Consider the following 26381-nt stretch of genomic DNA (forward strand, 5'->3'; position numbering starts at 1 on the left):
CGACACAAACCGCCGCTCGTGGGCCTGTCTGAGACGGCCGCCCAAATGGAAGGTTTATATACAGTGCATCTCACAATCAACAATTTCCACCTGAAACTCTTTGCAGAACACAATTCGTCCCTCTCTTTTCTCATTCCCACTCTCTAGACAACAGGTCGGCATGTATTTTGAGATGGGGGTCCTGATACTTTTGAAAACTTTTATCGAGATCCAGAAGAGAAACCTCATATTCCTTACTAAATTTGTATTTTAATTTTCACTCACAAAATAATATGAAATGCAATAGATAGGCATATTTGTATTTAAAAATGCAGAAAAAACCTCATATTTATTACTAATTTTTTAAATTTTTGCTCTCACACTAATATTAAAATAGATAGGCATACTTGTATTAAAGAATCCACAAAAAATATTTGGCTCTGTTTTTTTATTTTCACCCACAAAAATATGAAATACGATACATACGCATATTTGTATTGAAAAATATGGAAAAAACTTAAATTTAGTATCATTTTATCTATTTATATTTATTAGTTGGGGCCATCTAAGACACGTTAAGTCTTGTCGCACTTAGCACGGAGCCTGGCTTTTTTCTGAGGCCAGATTTCCCTCATTCGTTGTGAGTGGGCCTGTTTGCTCTCCTCTGTCCAAAGGACATCGTGTCTTCTTTTCGGTTGATCGTCTCGGTTATTGCGTTTGTCACTATCTTCTTTCTGAAAAGTGCTCTGCCAAAAACATCTTCGGGTTTGATATATAACATTTGGATGTCTTCTTTGGTGTTTTTAAACTACGGCATCGTAGTTTTTGGTTTTGAATCCAAAAAGAGAAATAGATTCTTGATTAACCTATTTCGTGCATTCGTCTGTGGCGTCCATAAACTCGTGCTCTTCTGTTACAGATTGTGTCTGTAATTTACTGTAGACTTCCTTGTTGGATCTGTTTTGGTAGATGTCATTCTTGTACTTGGGTCCGAGAATTCTTCTAATGATTTAGCGCTCTTTTTTCTACAGTTCTTCGAGGAGTCGTTTATCAGCGTTTAGGGATAAGATTTCGGCTGCATACAAAACTAATGGTTTCAAAACTATTTCGTAGTGACGTATCTTAGTATTCTGGGAAAGGCATTTATTGTTGTAGATCGTGCGGGATGTTTGGTAAACTGTTTCTAGCTTGTATATCCGCATATACAGGCAGCTTCTTAAGCATCTGACCACAAATAACATATTATCAAGAACACAGTTTGGATTTCTGAAGGGTTCTGATACCGAGAAGGCTATTTACACCTACAGTGAAAATGTACTTAATTCATTAAATAACAAATTACAAGCAGCAGGTATTTTCTGTGATTCGTCAAAGGCATTTGATTGTGTGAACCACAACATCCTTTTAAATAAATTAGAATTCTATGGTGTCACGGGCAGTGCTGCAAAATGGTTCAAGTCATACCTCGCTAACGAAACAAAGGGTGTCAGTGCAAGGGACTAGTGAATTAAGTCATCAGTCATCATCAGAAGGGGAAGAAATTACATATGGTGTCCCACAAGGATCCATCTTAGGGCCATTGCTTTTTCTTGTGTACATTAATGATCTCTCATCAGTTACACTGCCAGAAGCAGAGTTCGTTTTGTTTGCAGATGACACAAGTATTGCAATAAATAGTATGTTGAGTGTAGTTCTAGAAAGATCTTCTAATGATATTTTCATGGATATTAATAAACGATTTAAAGCCAACTCACTGACATTAAACTTAGAAAAGAATCACAATATGCAATTCAGAACCTGTGAAAGGTTTTCACCCAGCATATGTATAAAGTATGAAGAAGAGCAGATAGAAGAGGTTGACAGTCTTAAATTCCTGGGATTACAACTTGATAACAAATTCAGTTAGGAGGAGCACATCACAGAATGGGAGAAACACCTTAACAAATCTGTATTTGCAATTCGAGTGTTAGCTGACATAGGCGACATAAGAATGAAAAAGCTTGCATACTTTGCCTACTTTCATTCCATAATGTCATATGGTATAATATTTTGGGGTAACTCTTCAAGTCAAACAAAAGTTTTCAGAGTCCAAAAGCGTGTAATACGTATTATTTGTGGAGTAAACTCACAGACGTCCTGTAGAAACCTCTTCAAAGAACTGGGTACACTAACTACTGCCTCTCAGTATATTTACTCCTTAATGAAATTTGTCCTAAATAATATATCTCTTTTTCCAACAAACAGCTCAGTTCATACATACAATACCAGGAACATATGATCTGCATAAGGACTTAAAAGCACTTACTTTAGTAGAAAAACGGGTCCACTACTCAGGAACACTCATCTTCAATAATTTGCCAGCAAACATAAAAAATTTAGTTACAAATAAAGATCAGTTTAAAAGGAGCCTGAAAGACTTACTAGTGGCCAACTCTTTCTACTCCATTGACGAATTTTTTTAACAGAAACAAATGATGTATTGTACACTGCTGGCCACCGTAAATGCAACACCAAGAAAGACAAGAGGTAGCAAAACAAAATTTATTTTGTAGATAACATGTTGACCAAGTATCAAATGATTACGTTTACAGACGTCTGTGACATGTGGTTCCTGCCAGAATCAGTAGCCAGAGTAGCCGCCATTGTTGGAGATCACCGCTGCCATACGTCTCGGCATTGCGTCAAAGAGGCGTTGGATGTGTTCCTGGGGTACAGCACCCCAAGCAGCTTCCACACGTTGCCGTTATTGACGAAGAACCTTTGGACAATGCGTGCCACGTGTGGTCGCGCATTATCCTGTTGAAATATGGCTGTGGCCGAGCCCTGAAGGTAAGGAAGGACAACTGGCTCCAGCACCTCGGATACGTAGCGCCGGCTATTTAAAGTACCGGCAATGCGTACTAGAGGCGTGCGAGAGTAATATTCAATACCGCCCCAATCCATAATACCCGGTGCAAGACCAGTGTGGTGGTTCACAATGCAGCTGTCCAGCATCCTCTCTCCACGGTGTCTCCACACTCGAATCCGACCATCGTGGTGCTGCAGACAGAAGCGTGCCTTGTCAGTAAAGACAACGTCATTCCATTCTGCCGTCCACATCCGTCTGTCATCACACCATTGGCGACGGAGACGTCTGTGGTTCTGCGTCAATGGTAGACGAAGCAATGGACATCTTGCGGACAGACCACTCTGCTGTAAACGGCGTCGAATGGTACGCGCAGACACTGGATGATGCGTTGCATGGGGGCTTAATTATACAGACAAAAATATGATTGTGATTTTATTAGCTGTCTGTCCGATTACGTAAGTCTCGTAATCGGTTGGCCCTGACTAGAATTGTTACGCTATCTGACTGCAGAGAACAATGTAAGAAAATTTCAGTAAACACAGTTAATTAATTAAGTCCCCAGCAACTAAAAAAACCAACAAAACCAATAAGCACAAAAGTAACTGTTCTGTATGTGGGAGTGTGACTCAACGTCCACATCTGGCACGGTTCTTTTCCAACAAGACAAGAATTTTGATACCAATTATACTGACGTGACAAAAGAAATTTAGAAAAACTATAATTACGCAAAAAAATCACAATTACACTCTAATCCAAGAACACAAGCCAGATGCTTTGTTGACTGAACCTGTAGTGACACATTATTTCAGATACACAACTAATAAAGGAACATTATAAATTTTACCTTCATATATATTGACGAAATGCACTCATTACAATAACATCTGCTATCTCTCCCATCAAATAACTGCATAAGACATGGAACTATACTCTTTACTACAACATCTTGCTCCAACTTCACAACAACCACGAGCTCTCGACAAAACTGTCCTCTACGATCTCTTCACAAGCACTGACTTTTGCTACGAACTCCAAACAGGCACTGTGGAGGCGGCTTAATAGTACTCTTTGGCGCACTCTCTGGCGCAGTGGCACAGTGTAGCCACCTTTCATATGCCCCTCCTCCACAGGCCAGAATTTGATGGTATTTTTGCCAGCATTGGTGGTGAAAATACCACCAAATTCGTCCATAATAATACAGACAAAAATAAAGATAATATTAATACCTAAACATCACATAATTAGTTAAAAATTTTGGCTTTGCACTGACCTTTTACTAACCTAACATATGAAATACAGTAAGCAATACAACTTATTTTCATACATATGACTTTACATAAGAGTTCACTCAATACAAAAAATCAGTTTATACAAATGTTCACATAAAATGCTTTCAATGATTAGTTTATACAAAAAAAAGATACTAACAGGTGACATCTTTTCAGTAGAAGCAGTTCATCAGTTGCACCCAGTAAAGTTTAGCAGGTACACCCAGCAACAAGTCACATTAATTCAGTAGAAGCAGTTCATCAGTGGCACCCAGCAATGTTGAGTAGGTGCAGACACCAACAAGTGACATCATTTCAGTAGAAACAGTTCATCAGTTGCACCCAGGAATGTTGAGCAGGTGCAGACACCAACAAGTGACATCATTTCAGTAGAAGCAGTCCATCAGTTGCACCCAGCAAGTTGAGCAGGTGCAGACACCAACAAGTGACATCATTTCAGTAGGAGCAGTCCATCAGTTGCACCCAGCAATGTTGAGCAGGTGCAGACAGCAACAAGTGACATTAGTTCAGTAGAAACAGTTCCATCTGTTGCACCCAGTAATGTTGAGCAGGTGCAGACACCAACAAGTGACTTCATTTCAGTAGAAGCAGTCCATCAGTTGCACCCAGTAATGTTGAGTAGGTGCAGACAGCAAGAAGTAACATCATTTCAGTAGAAACAGTTCTAACAGTCGCACCCAGCAATGTTGAGTAGGTGCAGACACCAACAAGTGACATCATTTCAGTAGGAGTAGTCCATCAGTTGCACCCAGCAATCTTGAGCAGGTGCAGACAGCAACAAGTGACATTATTTCAGTAGAAGCAGTCCATCAGTTGCACCCAGTAATGTTGAGTAGGTGCAGACAGCAAGAAGTAACATCATTTCAGTAGAAACAGTTCTAACAGTCGCACCCAGCAATGTTGAGTAGGTGCAGACACCAACAAGTGACATCATTTCAGTAGGAGTAGTCCATCAGTTGCACCCAGCAATCTTGAGCAGGTGCAGACAGCAACAAGTGACATTATTTCAGTAGAAGCAGTCCATCAGTGGCACCCAGTAAAGTTGAGAGCAGGTGCAGACACCAACAAGTGACACCATTTCAGTAGAAACAGTTCGATAAAATTCACTAGCACTGTTCACACTGTTCATCGGCAGAAATTAAACATGACTAAATGTCACACATCATGTTGAAAAGTGCAGGTAACAGTTCAGAATATTTATCTTCACTAATCAGACAGTCCAGGCATGAACAATAGTTTGAATGCACATACAAATGCTTTTACAGTAACATACAAATCATAACAAACACACAAATGATATCAGATAATTGTCCTATTAACTATTACAATACACAAATACCAGTAAACCTATAATATTCATGGATGTCAGTGCAAGCCACTACCAACAAATAAAAATAATATTTAGGAGATAGGTGGTTAGGATTAGGAAAGGAAAACACACAAAACACACTCACTCATCTTTCATCCACATTAAGTACTACTGTGTAATTGAATAGTGTTAACTGTGTAAATGTAATTCTGTCAAAATCTGATGTTCATCATGTGTATCAACTAGTACTGGCAGCAATGTATAACAGTCAATAATAGTTAGTCAACGTCATAGTCATCATGTCAAGACCAATGTTTGCCAAGCCAGATCAAAACGTACTGTTGTTGAACAACTGTCAGTGAGCCAAGACATGCAATTACTTCCTCTCTCCAAAAAAAAAGTATATACTGCTTAGTTATTTAACAAAGTGTGTGTATAGACCATCTTCCTGCTATTTTAGTGTTCTAGTCTGCTCTCTTCATCCTCCTTGTTCCATAAGACCAACCAAAAAAAAATATGCTCCTCACTTACTTTACCTCTTATACACCAAAACTTCGATAATCATCAGCATCACATAATCTCAATACGTCACTAATACTTCTTCAATACGTCGATACATATAACTCTTATCATCAACATCATTTACCTTACCTCTTGTCCACAAACAACTTCATATACTCTCAATACCTATAATAATACGTCGATAAATATAAACCTCAGCACCAATATCATTTCACTTCCATAACAACTCTTTCCTCTAGTCAGTCTCCTCGAACAAGTACAGATAAAATCCTAATGCAAACCTCAATTCAGCATCCCATACAATTCGAAGACACAGTGTCCACACACAACCTCTGTGTAATCCATCTGACCCAATCTTCTACTCATTATAAATTATAAGATACATTTTGGTTCCTTGTCCATCATTAAATAAAAGAAATGCATACCTGACCTCTAACAGACTTAGTTCGAATAACTCTCAGTAATTAAGTACGATTACGGAGTGTGAATGATCATAATATTTCACAGTGTGTACACCACTTCAAGAATCATAGCAGAAGCAAACATGTGGAGTATTTTTTTGTGTCAAGTGTCACTTCCTATTTCAATTGCTTACGAAAAATGCAGTCTAATAATTGTTAATGGTCTAAACCTAGTTTCGGTCTGTCATGTCGTTAGCTTCCTTCCTATTAGCATAAATTTATACAGCTTCCATAAAACCTCACCTCATGTGACTTCAATGACTTTCTTGTACTAACGTCGTTCGTCGAATTATAGTAGTGAATTTTCTTATCTTAAAAATATAAGGCACTGAGCGTAAGCAAAACAAGCAATAGCGAGTAAATAGACCAGTAAAGAACAGAATGTCAACAAGTGGATGCAGCACAATTCCTACAACGAGGCTCTGCCAAGCGAACAATCTATAATTAATACAGTAATGTGACCTAAACTCTATGTTCATACACAGTATATCAGCATTTCTATATACCAAATTAAAGAGCAGTTATGGCAACAAAACAGAAATGTGTAAATATGTAATCCATGCAAAAAGCAGCAAACATATATCTTACGTAATAAACAGGTTATTAGCAACATATCAGCATAAGCAAATAAATGTTCATATGTCATCTTAATAAGTAAACATGGAGGCACAAGCAGATAAATCACAAAATATAACTTACATAACTAAACTCATCAGCACAATAAATCAGGTTACAATTATAATTCAAATAAATAAGCACAGCAGGCACATAATAAAAAAATATGACATCAGTGAAAAAGCATAGCACCCAAGCGATGCATAATCTATACAAGTCACAACCCAGTTCATTAATCAATAATTGTCAAAATCAGTCAGTGAAAAAGCATAGCAGCCAAGCGATGCATAATATATACAAGTCACAACCCAGTTCATTAATCATCATTGTCAAAATCAGTTAACGTACGCAAGCACGTCGCTTCACACGTAAATTCATAGAACATGAAATTAGCACAAAGTATGAATCACGTAATCGCGAGCAGCAAATTACGTCTAAAGTACGTACCTATGTGGAAATATGTTACCTGAAAAATAAACTCAATTAATAGTTACCTTTTTTAGTTAATTAGTTTCTTCTTGGAAATTACATTCGTTCTGAAATTTTCTCGATAGCAAGTCGTCTTAACGTCGGACACGCACAGAATTTACCTGAAGGTCTTAAATACTTTATACACCGTATCCTGCAAAATACTGAATGTTAATAACACAATTCAACAAGTCCTTATAGCTTTATACTGAATTTAATCGGAGAAATTAGACTGTGTGTTTGTTTACGGCTGTCAGTGCGTTCGCACTGAGCGCTCGATCAGCTGTAGACGCGTGACGTAGGAAGCTATTGTTCGCGGTCAACGACTGCCTTGTGCGGCGCGCAGACTTCACTGTTGCTTTGAGTATGTGCCGCCGCCAAAACACAGCGCGGTATCCTTGTACTCTCCGCATGTTTACATCTAGCTGTTAGTTTCTCACAAGTATGTCATTCCACAAAAATTTTAACGTTTGATATATGATGTATTCCTTTAGAGCGTCGTGATTTAAGAGTTTCTACTTCAACAGTGTTATCATGAATAATTTTGCGAATTCTATATGGACCGTTATAAAGCAGAAAAAATTTGCGACACAAGCCTTTTCCTTTATGAGACAAACGGTGGGACTTTATTAATACCTTTTGACCAACTGACAAGATTTTTGAACGACCAGGACGTCTAGCTGATTTCTCTCTTCTAGCAGCCGCAGATGCAATATTTCGCAGAGCCAGGTTGACAACTTCAGAATGCCGCAGTTTCCGTGAAGGCGGAAAAGGAACGATTTCAGAAATGCGATTTGTTGGTACTTTATTTTTTAATATCAATAGAGGCGCTAAAGAAGTTGAGTCATTAGGGAGATCATTCAGAATGTTTTGAAAAATATGAAGATACTGATCCCACGTTCTGTGATTCTGATGACAATAGAGACGACACAATTTATTGATTTCCTTCATCCATCTCTCTGAAGCGTTAGATTGAGGGTGAAAAAGTGAAATGAAAATTGGTTTAATTTTACGACGCTGTAAAGTACGAAGCCAAATTTTAGAACGAAACTGTGATCCATTATCTGATATAACCTTATCAACATGACCAACTTCTTTAAGAAAATGTTTGAGGAAAGCATTAGATACTGAACGAGCTGTTGCTTTGCGTAACGGTGTAAAACACACATATTTTGACGTCAACTCCACTGCTACGAAAATGTACGCAAAACCATTAGTAGAACGAACCACTGGACCGAACAAATCGACTGCAGCCATCTCCTTTAATTTCGCTGGAATGATGGGAAACAACGGTGCTCTGTGAGAAATCGTTGGAGGCTTAGCCATTTGACATAATTTGCATTTGGCAAGAACAGATCGAATACGTTTTTCCATATTACTGAAGTAACAATTTTCTCGTAATTTATGAAAGCATTTTCGGGGACCAAAGTGTGCATAACTGAGATGCGTATACCAAATCAATTTATTGACCCACTCATCAGGAATACAAACTAACCAAACGGAGTTGTCGACCGATTTTCGTTTAAAAAGAATGTCATTGCGAACTAGATAATGCTGTCTAATCGCTACGCTTTCCTTTCTCCTCCACTTCTCCTTAATGTCCTTCCAGATTGGATCCTTATTTTGCTCCTTAGCGATATCCTGGAGCGAAGACGAAATAAAGTTCTCAAACGCAACACCTTGAATATACATCAAACAATAATTGTTTTCCTTGCAGTCCTCTTCAGCACTTTGTTTCAAACCCATAGGTGCACGTGATAAAGCATCGGCAACAATATTTGAAGAACCCTGTATGTAAACAATACTAAAATCAAATTCCTGTAGGTACAGCGCCCATCGTGACAATCTGCCATGAGTTAATTTCGTTGACATAAGAAATTCCAGAGCTCGATGATCGGTGTAAACCTTAGTATGTCTGCCAAACAAAAATGTGCGAAATTTTGTGAAAGCCCAAACAACCGCCAAAGCTTCAAGTTCCGTAATCGAATAATTCTTTTCTGATTTAGAAAGAACGCGACTTCCAAATGCAATAGTCTTCTGTACTACAACGCCGTCTTCTTCTATCTCTTGAAATAAATGTGCTCCTAGGCCTTTGTATGATGAGTCCGTCGCCAAACAAAATTCTTTAGATAAATCCGGATGTGAAAGAAGTGGAGCAGCAACTAAAGCATCACGAAGCTGTTCAAATTCTGACTGAGCTTCCTCATCCCAACACCAATTAGATTTCTTTCCGGATAGTTCACATAAACGAGGTGTGGCCAAATCGTCCAATTTAACAAAGCGTCGAAGAAAATTACAGACACCAAGGAAACTACGAACATCACGTTTTGTTGTAGGAACAGCATAATTACGAATAGCGTCTAGTTTCTCTGGATCAGGAAGAATACCTTCTGTAGAAATAATGTGACCGAGAAATTTCACCTGAGAACGACCAAATTCAGATTTTTCCAAGTTCACTGTCATGCCAACTTTTGCAAAGATACGTAATAATGAATCCAAAATTTTGTTATGCTCACTCCAAGAACGTTTAGCAATAAGAATGTCGTCAACATAAGAAGTAATATTGTCACGAAGATAAACAGGTAAACTTTCATTTAAACTATGATGAATGCTGCAGAAAATATAGTAAGTCCAAACGGTAATTTTCGAAGTCACTTTTGGGTACATTAGTCAAATCCGGTTGTTGTTTACTTAATCTCTAGATAGATTGATAGTCGAAGAGTTGGTTTGACAGATGCAAAGAATAGTAAAAGAGTAGGCAGCGGTACAGAAAACTAAAAGAGAAATAGCACCACTACAGCTCGGGGCCCTATGCTCGCTACAGCACATATTCACTTAGTGTAGTGAATCCCCTGAGGACCTTAATAGCTGCACATAATTTCTAGTTTGTGACCTTGTGGCACATCTGGCGGAAGTGCGTACGTAAATTGAGCTAACCATGCACATGGATGTATCTCATTCTTAGAATTGCGGAAGATCTTAAATTTCCGGACAGTCAAAAAGTGTTTATAATCAAAGTTTTCGCCTCGTGGCGACAAAGACCTACCGCGTCTGTCCCGGTCCGAATGTCGATTATTGTAAAGTTCGCGCGCCTGGCGCTCTCTTGTTGCATCCCGTAAATGAAACAAATTATTTTCTTCAAACCCCTCTGCTACCTGTGATTCTAAATTTCTTCTGCTATCTTTTCCTACAATTTCCCCTTCGATCAGCTTGACTTGCTTTCGTAATGCCTCAAATTCCCTTTTCACGCGTTCATTAAATTTTCCCTGATTTTCAACATGCTTATTTATGTTCTGGTATTCTTCGGTTTCTGCAAATGGTAATGGAGCTGTATCATCCGAATCTCTGTCCCCATGTAAACTAAGATTTGTCAGTTTATCTGAAATTTCCTCCACTCTTTCCGATAAGTCACCAAATTGTTCTTTCTGTTTATTTACGTCTTCCGTAAGTGTCGCGACTCGGGTTTCAGTATTGTCACATTTGGTAGCTAGCTGTTCATGTTGTTGTGTTAGATTATTTATTCTGTCATTTGGTACGGATTCCTCGATTCTTTCAAATATTTCTTCCTTATCCTTTGCACGTTGTAAATTTAACTCTGAAAAATTCTGTACTATCACGCGATCTCTTTCTTCCTGTTCTCTATCCTGTTCCCTTTGTCTGATTTCTACTGCAATTAATCTATTATTGTGAGAATTCAGAATCGGTTGTACTTCTTCCCTGATTTCTTTCTTTAATTCATCTTTCATATTTTTGAAACATGTCCCTATTCTTGAATCTAACCGTGTTTCCAAAGTTCCCATCTCTGTTTTAATTGTTCCAATCTCTGTTTTTAATTCAGATCCAAACCGTGTTTCCATTGTTCCCATCCGTGTTTCCATTGTTCCCATATCAGTTTTAATTTCAGATCGCAAAGTTCCCATCTGTGTTTCCATACGTGCTCCCAAATTTAATATAGCACTCATCAACTGCTCCATATTAAATTGTTCAGAATTCTTTTCGCCCCTAACATTTCCCACAAAACTAACTTCCTTCTGCATAGCCATAAGGCTATCTGTGTTCGATACTATTCCAGAATCTTCCATCGTTAATCTCGTATTCTGTGAATTTTCTGATTGAGAAAAATTTTGAAATGGTTCCGGACTATTTTCCCGACTTATTACATTGTTTTCCACTTCATTATCCATCATACTGTTTTCCTCTGTTGGCGAGTTCGCCATGTCAACAATTTCGTCATTCTCACTATTCATCATTTTTCCCTTTTTCATCGATCGCGTAATCATTTGCAAAACATACAAAAAATTCGTCACTGTACGAAAATTACACACGGTGACTCTTTATCTCAACAATACCATTCAAATGCAATGACTCCCTCAAACACGATCAATCGAACAATTGAAATAATTGCACAAAATTGTCAAACGCGTATACAAGGCAATAAAAAAATTAAATTTTGAAAAATACCATTAGAAGAATGCTAATTACCAAATCTACACACTCAATACAGACTACAATCACTAAACTACAAATTGCTACAGCAATACTACAGTCTACAATTTTCACAATCAGAAGAATCCAAGGGACGATCCGAAGCAGCGGTCGCCACGTGCATGGGGGCTTAATTATACAGACAAAAATATGATTGTGATTTTATTAGCTGTCTGTCCGATTACGTAAGTCTCGTAATCGGTTGGCCCTGACTAGAATTGTTACGCTATCTGACTGCAGAGAACAATGTAAGAAAATTTCAGTAAACACAGTTAATTAATTAAGTCCCCAGCAACTAAAAAAACCAACAAAACCAATAAGCACAAAAGTAACTGTTCTGTATGTGGGAGTGTGACTCAACGTCCACATCTGGCACGGTTCTTTTCCAACAAGACAAGAATTTTGATACCAATTATACTGACGTGACAAAAGAAATTTAGAAAAACTATAATTACGCAAAAAAATCACAATTACACTCTAATCCAAGAACACAAGCCAGATGCTTTGTTGACTGAACCTGTAGTGACACATTATTTCAGATACACAACTAATAAAGGAACATTATAAATTTTACCTTCATATATATTGACGAAATGCACTCATTACAATAACATCTGCTATCTCTCCCATCAAATAACTGCATAAGACATGGAACTATACTCTTTACTACAACATCTTGCTCCAACTTCACAACAACCACGAGCTCTCGACAAAACTGTCCTCTACGATCTCTTCACAAGCACTGACTTTTGCTACGAACTCCAAACAGGCACTGTGGAGGCGGCTTAATAGTACTCTTTGGCGCACTCTCTGGCGCAGTGGCACAGTGTAGCCACCTTTCAGCGTTACAGACGCAATGTGCTGTGCTATGGTTCGGGATGTCACTGAGCGATCCGTCACTGCCATGCGCACAATTTGCCTATCAGCACGTGCAGTGGTGCACCGAGGTGAATGCGATCGACCACGTCGGTCCGTCGTACCCTCCTGCATCCAACGGTCACATATCCGGATTACAGTTGTTTGGTTTCGTCCAACACGACTAGCGATTTCTCTGTATGATAATCCACAATCTCGGTAAGCCACTATCCTTCCTCTGTCGAACTCGGATACTTGATCAAACGATGTTCGCTGTTGTCTACGAGACATAACTGATCGTCTTGTGAAACAACCACAAGGTAAACACACGTGCCGAACGTACACTCGTCGAAATCGCCAAGCCTTAAATGGCGCTATGAGGTGGCGCCACAGGAGCGCGTGATGTGCGTCTGCGCTGAAATTCTAGTCAGTTGCATATCTCATCGCTGCAAACCCATGGTGTAAATTTCACTTGATTAGGATGCTTCCTTCAGGGTGTTGCATTTACGGTGGCCAGCAGTGTATATATTCATACTACTAGTATTGTTATTTCAGCTTAAAAAAATATTTACATGTTCCACATCCACAAGGATCTCATAAGCATGGATCTATGGAACGGAAAACTAATCTAATCTAATCTAATCTGTCAGTGTTTCCTTGTCCAGTCCATTTTTCAAGATGATCTCACTCAGGTACTTGAATTTGTCTACCCGGGCGATGACCCCATATTTCGTACTGAGTTTTGGTGGGGCGTCTTTAATGTTAGTTATTACTTCTGTTTTCTCAAATGGTATTTGCAGACCAGTTTGTTCAGCAATTTCTTTTAACAGTTCTACCTCGTTTGACAGAATGACAATGTCATCGGCAAAAGCCAAGCAGTCTTCCTCGACCCCCTTCGATTTATTTCCAATTCGAAACGGGCTATAATTGGTTTCCATTAATCTTTCGCGCCAGGTTCTGGTGATCATTTCAGGGACGCAGTTAAGAAGCACTGGAGACAGGATATCACCTTGCCTGATCGCTGTTTTGACAGCAAAGGAATCCAGAGACACCCTAGGAATTTTACTTTGGATTTTGTATGTGTTAGGGTAGCTCTAATTAATGCCTGCTGTTTAAGGTCAACTGCGAACTCTTTTAGGATGTTCAGCAGGACCTTCCGGTCTATGGAGTCGTATGCCTTCTTGAAGTCCACAAAGATTGACACATACTGTTTGGACCTTAGAGTATAATATCTGATTATTGTTTTGAGGTTGTACATCCGTTCGCCTGTTGAGCGACTTTTTATGAATCCCCCTTGGTATTCACCTATTTGATGTGCAACTTGGGTTTCTAAACGTTCTAGAATGGCGAGTGAAGGTATTTCATAGGTAATCTGTAGCAGGGATATTCCTCAGCTGTTGTTAATGTCTTTCATGCTGCCTTTCGTATTTAAGGAATGGATCAGGGCCTCTTTCCAATCTTTGGGCAGTGTTTCCTTATTCCAATTTTTATCTATTTGTTTTTGTAAGATTTAAAGTGATTCCTTTTGGGCATATTTCCACAGTTCTGCCATGACTGAGTCTTCTCCAGGTGCTTTATTGTTTTTGAGACGGGCAGTGTGGTGCTTGATTTCATTTTGTCAGGTGGCCTGGACTCTGGGCATACGAGAAGTGGTTCATTGGTCTCAAAGCGGTTTGGGGGTTTATTACAGTTCAGTAGGTTTCGAAAGTAATCTGCTAGAATCCGACAATTTTCTTCATTTGAAGTCGCCAGTGTACGGTCCTTACGATGAAGCATAGTGACGGCGGTGTGTAACCGATCAGTTTGCGTTTGAAGGCTCTGTAGTACTCTCTAGTTTCATTATTCCTAAAATTTTATTGTATCTTTTTAATGAGTGATTTTTCATATTTATGTTTCTCAGTTCTCATTGCCCTGGGTGTCGGGGCACGTTGGATTTTGTAGGTTTCCCAGTCAGTTTCCAATTTAGTTGAGTAGTACTGTTTCCATGCACTGAGCCTTTCCTTGAGGACTGACTCGCATGTGTCAGTACACCAGGCATGCTTTTTGCTTCTTTTGATTTCTGGAACTTCTTTGGCAGCCTCTATAAGGCGCTCTTTGGTGGTACTGAAGTCACAGTTGCTTGGTCTTGCCTTTTCGTAGAACTCCTTGACCCTTTGTCGAAGTTTATCATTGTCAAAGCGTATAATTTTTTAGTGGTCTTACTGGCCTTTGTGGGTATATGTTTAAATTTAATTATGGGCATGTAATGATCTGAGCCACATTTATGTGTTTCTTTACTTTGACATTCACAATTTGAGGACTGTTCCATCTGGAGATCGCGACATTGTCTATTTGAAACTCTCTTACGGTTTGGACGGGAGATCGCCAAGTGGTCTGTTTTGTAGGTAGATGGCAAAAGTGGGTCGATGTTACCTGCAGCCTGTGATTTTCACGGATGGATACAAACCTTTTGCCGTTTTGGTTGGTTTTCTTATGGGCCGGGTAATTTCCTATAAGTTTCATGTATTTTCGTTCTCGGCTGAGTTGAGCATCGCAGTCACCCCTGAGGAGTTTCACATGGTGTTTAGGAATTTTAGATAGTTTTTAATCCAGCAGGTCTCAGAAGTTATCCACTTCTTCTGAGTCAGATCTGTTTTTATCATTTGTGTAGGCATGCACGTTTACTAGGGAGTAGGTTTTGTTCGCACATTTAACTGTCAGTATGGATACTCTGTAATTCACTGGTTCAAAGTTTGTGGCCAATTTAAGGATAGTGATTCTCACGGCAAACGCGGTTCCAAGCATCACACCTCCACTGAGGATCCGTTTCTGAGTTCCATTCCTGAAAAAACGGTAACCGTCGAATTCAAAGATCTCTTCATCTGGGTACCTTGTGTCTCGTAGGGCAATTATGGATATCTGGTTTTCATGTAGGGCTTTGGTGAGGGTTTTCAGCCTGCCAGTTTGTGTCAGTGAGTATATGTTGCAAGTTCCTAGAAAGGTTTTTGATTTAGTGCTGAGTTTTTGATTGCGTGCGATACATCGAGACGCTCCGAATCGTCTTTTTTTTTTTTTTTTTTTTTTTTTTTTTTTTTTTGAAGTGTTTCTTGATTTTAATTTGTTTTGGATGCATACGCTTTCTCGTTTCAACTAGAGTTGTTAGCTCTAGAAGTTGTCTCAAGATGTTTTCTGGCTTCTGTGTGGTTATTTCTTCTCAAGATTTTCTTCCTTTCGGTTTTGATAAGCCAATATCACACTACATGTCAGCAGCTGCTAGTTCTATTTCCTCGGTAGCCACCACATCTGGTGGGCATTCCCCAATCCACCACCGAGAAAGGTGCCCGATGGGATGCTAGCAACTCCAAACGGGCAGTATTATTTTTATTTTTATTTTCACTCTCAAAATAAGGAAAAAATCGATAGGCATATTTGTATTACAAAATCAGTAGGAGAAATTCCGTTTGCGGCCTTCAACCAGTTTCTTGCAGTTAGGTTCCCGTGGGGGAGCGGCTTAAGCGAATAGAGGTGGGCGACTATTAATCTTGAGAGATTTTTATTCTTCAAAAAATTCATTTTGAAATGACCATATGTGGATCCAAACATAGTAGTCAGGTATAAGGTAAAGTTTTTGCAGTTTTCTTACTTTTGTGGTACATGTTTACCCCAAAATTGGAGTTTTATATGTCTTGTCGCAAGTCTATTATCTCCATTTAGAGTAAAGGCTTCGAAAGGCAGAACACCTTCGGAGCCATATCCGTCCATTCTACCGCTGGAGAAACTTCAAAAGGCTATTTTAAGAATTAAAAAAATGGTTCAGATGGCTCTGAGCACTATGGGACTTAACTTCTAAGGTCATCAGTCCCCTAGAACTTAGAACTACTTAAACCTAACTAACCTAAGGACATCACACACATCCATATCCGAGGCAGGATTCGAACATGCGACCGTAGCGGTCGCGCGGTTCCAGACTGTAGCGCCTGGAACCGCTCGGCTACACAGGCCGGCTTTTAAGAATCGCGACAGCTTCTATTTTCAATTATTTTTGTATTAAGAAATCGTTAGAAAATGAAAAAAATTCTTGACCAGCAACATCTTTCTCAAGCTTGCGATGGAAATAAGATACATTTTGTATCAGATTATGTATTAATTTCCCATTTCCTCGTAACTCGGTCTTGAGCGCACTTAAATGTTTCATAATGTCTTTAAAGGAAGCCGTTGCTAGCGTATTGCTTTCGTTTGCTAGGAAGTCATGTTAGTTTCATGGTTCTTGTGAAACCATGTTTTCTAAGAAGGATGTTACTTCTTCTTTTATTTGACAAAAACGTTCAATCACTTGCCCTTTACTTAGCCAACGAACATTGTTGTACTGCAGTAAGTCAGAATCTGCCGAATCACACTCAGAAAGGAACTCTTTGAACTATCTATGCTGAAAGGTAGAACAACACATAAAATTTATCAACTTGATTCAACTGTTCATTACTTCTTTCAGAGTCATACTAAGTTTTCCACAGAGGGCTGCCTGGTGAGTTATGAACTCATAAGATAAAAGCCCAGCATTCTTTGATTGCCATTACTAGTGCATTTCCTTTGCCGATCATCTCTGGGGTCCTATCAGTTGAAAGAGACACCATTTTATCGTACTACTGTTTCATTTCGTCATGGAGTCATCCAAAGTCTCGAATAAATCTTCTCCGCGAGTCTGCGTTTCAACGGTAATATTGTTAGCAACTGTTCCCTAAATTCTTTACTTTCAATCTCCAAAAATAGGACGAATGTGGCCATTTGTTCTTCATCAATAACGTCACCTAGCGCTATTGCGTAGCAAGGCACCTTCTGCAAAAGTTCGAGCAAACTACTTTTATTGTCAGCAGCCAAAATTTCGGTTCTTCTTGTATTACTTCTCACCAACTATGGAGTACCTTGAGCTGTGGCAACAAGATCCTTTTTCTCTTCGAAAAGTGCCACGGCCACTTCCAACATACATTTCTTTACTATTTCAGAGTCTGAAAATCGCTTCTGGTGTTTATTAGGCGTCGAATACACACCCATCGCTGCTTCTGCAGATTTTTCTTACTCATTCACAGCTCGAATTAGGAAGGCCGTGCTTTTTGTGTAGGAAATCAGATATCCCTGGAGTTTCTCTTGACTAGCCTCACTACCCGGAGGAAAGTTTTTAAGGATATGCTTATGAGTTGTTTCGTAGTGCCGCTATAAATTGGCACTTTCATAAGAGCGACAGTTCTGTTTCATATGATGCTAAATGGAACAGCTCCTGTCCTATCAGACAGCGTAAGACAACATTGTTCAGACCATTCAACCAAAAACTTCGTATTTTCACTACCAACTTTACCCTTTTTAGGACCCATATCGACGCAAAAGAAACGTTATAAGCCTTGACAGTAAATAAACACTCCGTACGCGATCGCAGCAACTACTGACGAAGCGGTGATAAAATTTGTCGCACTGCAAGCGAGGCGCTTCGTTGTCAAAGATCGCCGCCGCTGAGGGAACTCGTTCCAAGTTTCAAGAAGCAGCTTTAAGCTGTCCTTCGAGTTACGAGCACAAAAAGTGATGTTGAAATGAATATGCCTTCTCCTGTTTAATAGAGGTTTCAGAGGTTACCAGAATCTGAAATTGACTTATAAAATTTCCCTGTTCGTTAAACAAAAGTCTTGTGTGTACAGAGTTTTTATGTGGCTCGACGTAACATGCTGCGCCAGCCGGCCAGCTCGCTCCCTTCCGTCCCCGCTCCTCAGCGCACTCTGCTGGGCTGCGCACGACTACGTATTTAATCTGCGTGTAACTAACCATTAAGAATTCTAATTATACAGGAGTTAACTGCACACTACTAAAAAATTATAAGGGTGGTGCTCAAACGAACCGATATCTACCGAAAAATATTTTTAGATAATTAGAATTACGTAACTTATACTCTCAAAATATTTTTGGCGGGTGAGTTTTTCCCCTTCCGCGGTCCAGACCCGGATCGCGGTCCGGCAGTTGCAGACTGCTGGTATAAACCATAATTATTCCCCGCAACCCTTTCTTCTACTCGTCTCCATACAGCCGCGGTCGAATCCCCCTTCAAAATTAATCTCCATTTTCATACTGAATTACCCTGTCAATATCCTCATGTACTCATATACTGTTTCTGTCTAGGCGCTACAGTCTGCAACCGCGCGACCGCTACGGATGTGTGTGATGTCCTTAGGTTAGTTAGGTTTAAGTAGTTCTAAGTTCTAGGGGACTGATGATCTCAGAAGTTAAGTTCCATAGTGCTCAGAGCCATTTGAACCATTTGTTTCTGTCTCTTCATCTTCTGCTTGCAGCATGGCCGTGTATACCTGAACTATCGTGTGAGCGTTGGTCTGTTGTCACATCTGATGAGAAAAACCCTATGACTGAACTGTTCAGAGTAGCTGAGTCTTTGCCCTACTTTCCTATTCATAATGCATCCTACTCTCATTATATAATTTTCTCCTGGTGTTAATATTACCCTACATTCAGATTACCATAAAAACTTCTTTCCATTTCACTTCAGTGATATCCACTACATACAGACTGAGCCTTTGCGTCAGAATTTCTAGCTTTTCTATCACGTTCAAACTTCTGGCATTCCGTGTTCTGACTCGGAGTAAGCAACGTATGAATAACACTCTACATCCTTTTCTGGTGTTCACCTCCCCCTTGGCAGTCCGCTCCTGGAGATCCGAATGGGGGACTATTCCGGAATCTTCTGGCAATGGGGAGATCATCTTACACTTTTTCAATTACAGGCCCCATGTCAAATACATACACACGTTATGTGTCTTTAATGCAGTGGTTTCTATCGCCTTCTACATCCTCATGCCGTTGATTATCGCTGATTCTTACTTCTTTTGTGGGCATTTTCCCAACCCAAGGGCAAGAGAGTGCCCTGTATTTTATACTTCCCTCCGCTCTCTTTGCAAACGGCGTTAGCAGAGCGGAAGGTACTACTTATGCCAGAAGTCTTCGGCCGCGATTGGTGATGATTTTTATTCAAAACTGAATCAGGGTCTATGTCCGAATCTGGAACCCATAGCGATTTTTTGTTAGTCAAAGATGCTACCCATACAATACTGTTTCAGACCTCATAAGATGAGAAAGTATAATTGAAACGACCAGGAGGACCGGAAAGATTCCAGCTGTATTATCCCATGGTCAGCCAGAGATTCCGAAATCAGGTATTGGCTTGTAAGTCGTACCCAGGAACGGGTATGGACTCACATCATAATTTAATAATGATGAAGAGTAGAATGAAAGAGACTCGTACGGAAGAATCAATGTCGAAGAAAGCGACATACTGAAGTTGTGTGGAAGAATGAGACGTACTTGAAGTCCGTTATGGATTTGGACACTGCGATAACGAATATCGCATTAGGCACTTCAATAAAAGGCATTCACAGATTGTGGACAATCAGAAATGGGTACAAGAAAGGTAACTCCGAAGATACCTTGGGTAACGGAAGAAACAAACTGATCGACAAAAGGAGAAAGTACAAAACTGTTCAAGGAAAGGCTGGAATGCAGCCATATAAAGCGCTCGCTTAGGAACGGGATATGTAGTAAGTACAGGGAAGGCAAGGCACTTTGGCTGCAGGTAAAATGAGAATAAACCGAAAAAGTATTCATTGTCCGAAAGATTAACTCACCATATAGAAAAGTCAAAACAACATTCGGTGAAGTTAAAAGCAGAGTGATAACATTAAGAGTGCATTGAGAATTCCCCTGTTAAACTCAGAGGAAAGAGCGTATAGTGGAAAGAGTACACTAAGGACCTCTATGAGGGGGAGGATGAGTCTGATGACTAGACAGAAGAAGAAACTGGAATCGATGAGGAAGACATTGGGGATCCAGTATGAGTCAGAATTTAAAAGAGCTTTGGAATACTTAAAATTAAATATAGCAGAGGGGATAGATAACCTTCCATCGGAATTCCTAAAATCACTGGGAAAAGACGCAACGAAACGACTATTTGCGTTGGTATGTAGAATGTTTGAGCCCGGAGAAATACCATCATACTTTCGGAAAAACATCATCCACACAATGCCGAAGACAGCAATAGGCGTTAAGTGCGAGAATTATTGCAAAGTCAGCTTAACAGCTCACGCATCCAAGTTACTGACACAAATAATATACAGAAGAATGGGAAAGAAAATGTAGGATCTGTTAGATGACTATCATTTGGGCTTCAGGAAAAGTAAGGGAACCAGAGAGGCAGTTCTGACATAGTGGTTGATAATAGAAGCTAGACTGAAAAAAATACAGACACATTCATAGGATTTGTCGACCTGGAGAAAACGTTCGACAACGTGAAATGGTGCAAGATGTTCGAAATTCTCAGAAAAATAGGAGTCAACTATAGAGAAAGATTGACGATGTACAATATGTACAACGAACGAGAGGGAACTGTAAAACAGCGAAAAGGAAGAAGAATTAGACGATCTTTTGAACGGAAAGAACAGTCTGATGAGTACAGAATATGGACTGAGAATAAACCGAAAAAACCAAAGTAATGAGAAATGAGCAACAGAAATAAGAACAGGAAGATAGTTAGTATCAAAATTGGTGCTCATGAAATAGACGATGTTAAGGACTTCTGCTGTCGTGGAAGAAAAACAAAAAGTGTGTGTATTCCTAAGGGACCAAACTGCTGAGGTCATCAGTCCCTAGACTTACACACTAGTTAAATTAACTTATGCTAAGAACAATGCAAACACACCCATGCCCGAGGAAGGACTCGAACCTCCGGAGGGAGGGACCACGCAATCCGGGACATGGCGCCGCAAACCTCGCGGCCACTCCGCGTGGCCGAAGAAAACTAACCATGACGGACGAAGCAAGGGGAACATAAAAAGCAGACTGCTACAGGCAGAGAGGGTGTCCCTATCCAATAGAAGTCTATTGGTATCAAACATAGACTTTAATTTGAGGAAGAAATATCTGGAAACGTACATGTGGAGCTGAGCATTGTATGGTAGTGAATCATGGACACAAGGGCGTAGCCAAGATTTTGCCAAAGGAGGAGGAGAGGGGGCGATTTATTAAAGAGGAGCTTAAAAGGCTAGTTTTTTATTCCATTCTGAAAACACATTTATTCATTTATTAATTTTATGTTCATAATTTGCTTTTGGGAAACCTCCACACAAATAGTATTTCGTCTATAAACCTAAGCAGGGAATTCTTTTCTTACAAAAAAAAACAGCATATAATAAGAAATATTCAAACACACAATAAAATATAAATAAAGAATAACCGCCTTCGGTCACAATCGTGATTTTATTTCCATGCACGATGCATATAGAGCCCTCAGATTTAGATTAATTCTGGTCCTGGTAGGATTACAAAGGTGTACTACAAAGTGACAAATTGTGAATAGAAGTTTACAAAACTAAGATAAACCGAAAGATAACTTATTTATAACTTCTGTTTCTAGTAATGGATAAATGGTTTTGAAACACCGTACACAGTATGAGTAAACATGTTTATATGCGTATATACGTAAGTGTATATGTGCACATAAAAGTTTATAATACAAGTTTTACTAGTGCAGAAAAGAAAAATCTTAATGTTGAGCTGCATAAGTCATAAAATTAAAGGGGTTCAAATCTTTTTCATAATAGCTATCATACTCATACAATCCTGCATTTAAATTTACAACTTATCTGAAACCAATTCAGAATTTCTTCACCGCATCAAAGCATCTCAAATTCCTCAATTCAGTCTCGCATTTCACTAAAAAAAAATTTTTTTTTTTTTTGTTCCCTATGGGACTTAACTTCTGTGGTCATCAGTCCCCTAGAACTTAGAACTACTTAAACCTAACTAACCTAAGGACATCACACACATCCATGCCCGAGGCAGGATTCGAACCTCCGACCGTAGCAGTCGCGCGGCTCCGGACTGAGCGCCTTAACCGCGAGACCACCGCGGCCAGCGTTAAAATTCTTCAATTCCCTTAAGTGGCAAAAAACTTCTTTGAATTACTGTTTCAACAGTCAATTGTAGTAGCCAAATTTATTTATGAAAGAAAACATAATACACGAATAGTATGAGCTACATGCTTGGGCTCTTAACATTGATTCAAGCATTAATTTCTACTCGACTTCTAATGTATGCGACCTCATAAATGAGTTTTTATTTGACCATGAAAACATGGTTACATAGCTTTTGATGTTAATAAACTCACTGACGATGAGCATAATATACTGTCGTTTATGTGACGTTTATATACGTGTTGTGACAGTTGGACTCACTGTTCCACGGATATTACGAATAAGACATTTCTCAGTAGAACATTGTTATTGTAGTAAAACTCGAGGGCATGATATAGCACCGTTTCATAAGTGAGTCATCCTTATGCACAGTAACATACTACAAAATGACGTTCACCAGCCGCCTTCCATTGTAAATATGGCTTTTAGTTTCAGTAGTCACCGAAGAGATGTTCGGCTCGCCTATTCATTCAAGCGGAAAGTCTGTATCTGTAAGGAACTGTGATGTGTCAGGAAAGAGATTAATTCGGAAGGAACTGGCTGCGGCATATAGTAAGGGACCAACCCCTGCATTTGCCTGAACTGAAAATGGAAAACCACAGAAAACGATATTTATGATTGCCGGTGGATGGATTCAAATCACCTCGCCTCCCGAATCCCTAAGGCGCAGAGCTACCCCGATCGGTGGGGAATGTGAAAAAACTGGTCTTTGCACATTGTTTTTAAAAAAAATAAAATCAATGTATCACAACAAAATATGGAATTCGTGTACTGCATATTTTGCCTTTGATTGTACTTGTTTCGTCTTTTGATAGTGCTCGAAAGCATGCAGTTTAAGATTCAATTGTGCAGATGATTCGTGGCTTCAGTTACTATAGTGTTACAAGCGCGTAAGTAGATTTTGGACGAAAGGGTTTGGGGGAGAATGTAGGTCGCAGTCGGCTCGGTCTACAGACCGCAGAAAAAATATTTTAGAAACGAACGAACTATGGACTGTATTGTCATCACGTACCCCTTCTGCTCTCTACAAAGCCCTCCACATCGTTCCGTGTCGGAAACGATTTTAATAATTGAGTTCTGTGAGGATGACCAGATTTGGGCTATTGATGATGGAACTCTGAGCAAATTCTTTTAAAAGAAATGCAACTACCACCGTTTGAACGATATTTTTTGTTGATCAACGAGATTCCTGGAGGCATAAGCAAACCCAAGTGATTTTTGTGCACTGATTTTAGTTTAATGTTATTTGCAATGGTATTCACCTCTCCTCTGCCTTTTGATATAGTGAAATACTTCAACCCCTAAGTTCTACCAGTCTCCAAATAATGACACCAGTACTGCCATTAATCTGCTACAGATCGATAATTAGGCTACTATAGGGATAATTAGCGTGCTATAGTAGGGTGTACACATTTTTAACTTACCACAACGTTAGTGATCGAATCAAAATCGGGTTTCATTCTTTCTTGTTACAAACGCATCTGAGTCGTGCACGGCTCGTGTTCATGCCATTTATTCATTGTCATCTTCTGTTACGGTACTGCCGCCTCGTTTTCTTATTCCATTTACTGGCGTGTCTAACTTCCTGCCTTACTTGCCCGTGAGCGTCAGCAGCAGCGCGTATCAATAAGCGCACTGCCGTACCATCTCTGGATCGACCGGTAGTATTTCCGGGTCGTCGTGTGTCTGCCAGTCAGTTGGAGACAGACCAGCAATGCAGTAGACACGCAGAAACAGTGAAGTCGGTGCGGAGCGCCGGTGAGGCGCGGACAAGTAGCGCTCGCCGACCGCTGACGACACCCATGAACTGTCCGACAGAGGGAGATTGGAGTGGGACGAGAACTGGTTGGTCGTTCGGTTGCTCGTCACATCGGCCGACGTGTATTTGGTCCTTTCATCATGTCCGGGGCTGGGAGTTGGTCGGTTGGTGTGGAGTAGCGAGAAATCTCCGCGGCGCGTGTTTGGCCGGGCCCGCTGGCGGCCTCTATGCGGTGTCGGAGTGTGTGATACTGTTCCCGTTGCTACAAGGTTCGTGGCTCACCGATGCTGGAGACGAAAGTTGAGTTTTGATTTAACCTACCAGCAAGTCACGACTGTTCAATCGTGTCGTTTGGTGTTCGTTGTCGGCTGTTGGGATATTCCGGCGAGCAACAGCGTGAGTTTTCAAGTAGGAAAATTTTAGCCATCCTCTTCTGGAGTTTAAATGTACTTGGTTATCTGAATTGAAGTACACCAGCAGAATCTTCTGCCTCGTGGCCATTAACGTTCCAATTACCTGACCTGGCCGTTGACGTAAATTCAGGCAGTGTATTTTCCTCATCATGTTGTCGCTGTCCAGCACGGTGTGTAGTTTGACAGCTCAATGTATAATTGGTTGTGGGCGCCAATACCTTCTACGTCGTTCCATTGAATTCCCTGTTGTGTGCTGGTCGGGTGAAGCGGAAGTTATCTTGTCGGTGGGTCCTTTGACTGTCTATCGATTTGGTTGACGTCGGATCGACAGTGGTTGGGCTGACTGCCTGTCTCGCCTAAGCGACCGTTATGGTTTGAATTTAAGGCCGACCCTCGGAACTTCTGAGCGTCCGTGAGTGTACTGCCTTTTCTTGTTTGTTCTTGTTGTTTGTACTTGTATGGCTTCTAGCCGAATTTTAGATTAAGGTTGTTTTGCCCTTAAGGCATCAGATGGTTTGGGCCTTCAGCCTAATTAACTGTTTTACGTAAAACTTTTGGCATTTTTTAAAATTAATGTTATTGAGTCTTAAGTGTTGGGCCTTCAGCCGAGTTTGAATTCAAGTTGTTTGCTCTTAAAGTGTCAGATTCTCTGGGCCTTCGGCCCAATTTAGGAACTGTTTAAAGATAAGACTTTGCCTTTTAAATTTCTGATTTTGGTTGAGCTTTAAGTTATTCGCTTTCAGCCATTTTTAAATTAAAGTGGTCTTGCCTTTAAGGCATGAGATTATACAGCGCATTCAGCCCCTAATTAAGTTCCAAAACTAAAACTGTGTTTTTTTTTAACTTTCTTGGCTCTTGTATGTTTGATGAAATAAAAGGTTGTATGTTCGAGTGTAACTGACAGCCGCTTATTTTGGTCCCTTTCCCCAACTTAAACTACCTGTGCTGTCCTTCGGGTTTAGCAGGGCGTCTCAGTATCGGTAATTAGAAACTATCAGAACAGCTTCAAGCACAAAAATAATAAATGACAGCACTTACAGTAAATTAAACTGCAAAAAAGAACTGAACTGATTTACAAACCAAACTGAACTCACGTAAGGCCAACAATGTGAAATAGCTGATTTGGGTGAAGTAGGGATGGGCAAAAGCCGATAGTTCTATCGATGTATCGGTAATTTAAATTTATGAAATCTATCCTTCGCCTTGTTGCCCGTGTCGATAGTGCGTAGCCATTTTTCGTCGTGTGACTGAAAATCAGAATGTAAGGGGCGATCAAAAAGTTTCCGTTCGAAGGCGGTACAGTCCAGAATCGGTACGTCTCTCTGGCAGAATCGCCATACGCTTAGAGGCAATCATCTCCCAGCGCACCAGGTTAAAGATATC

The sequence above is a fragment of the Schistocerca serialis genome, chromosome 6 (assembly GCF_023864345.2).
Source record: "Schistocerca serialis cubense isolate TAMUIC-IGC-003099 chromosome 6, iqSchSeri2.2, whole genome shotgun sequence".
NCBI classification, from domain to species: domain Eukaryota; kingdom Metazoa; phylum Arthropoda; class Insecta; order Orthoptera; family Acrididae; genus Schistocerca; species Schistocerca serialis.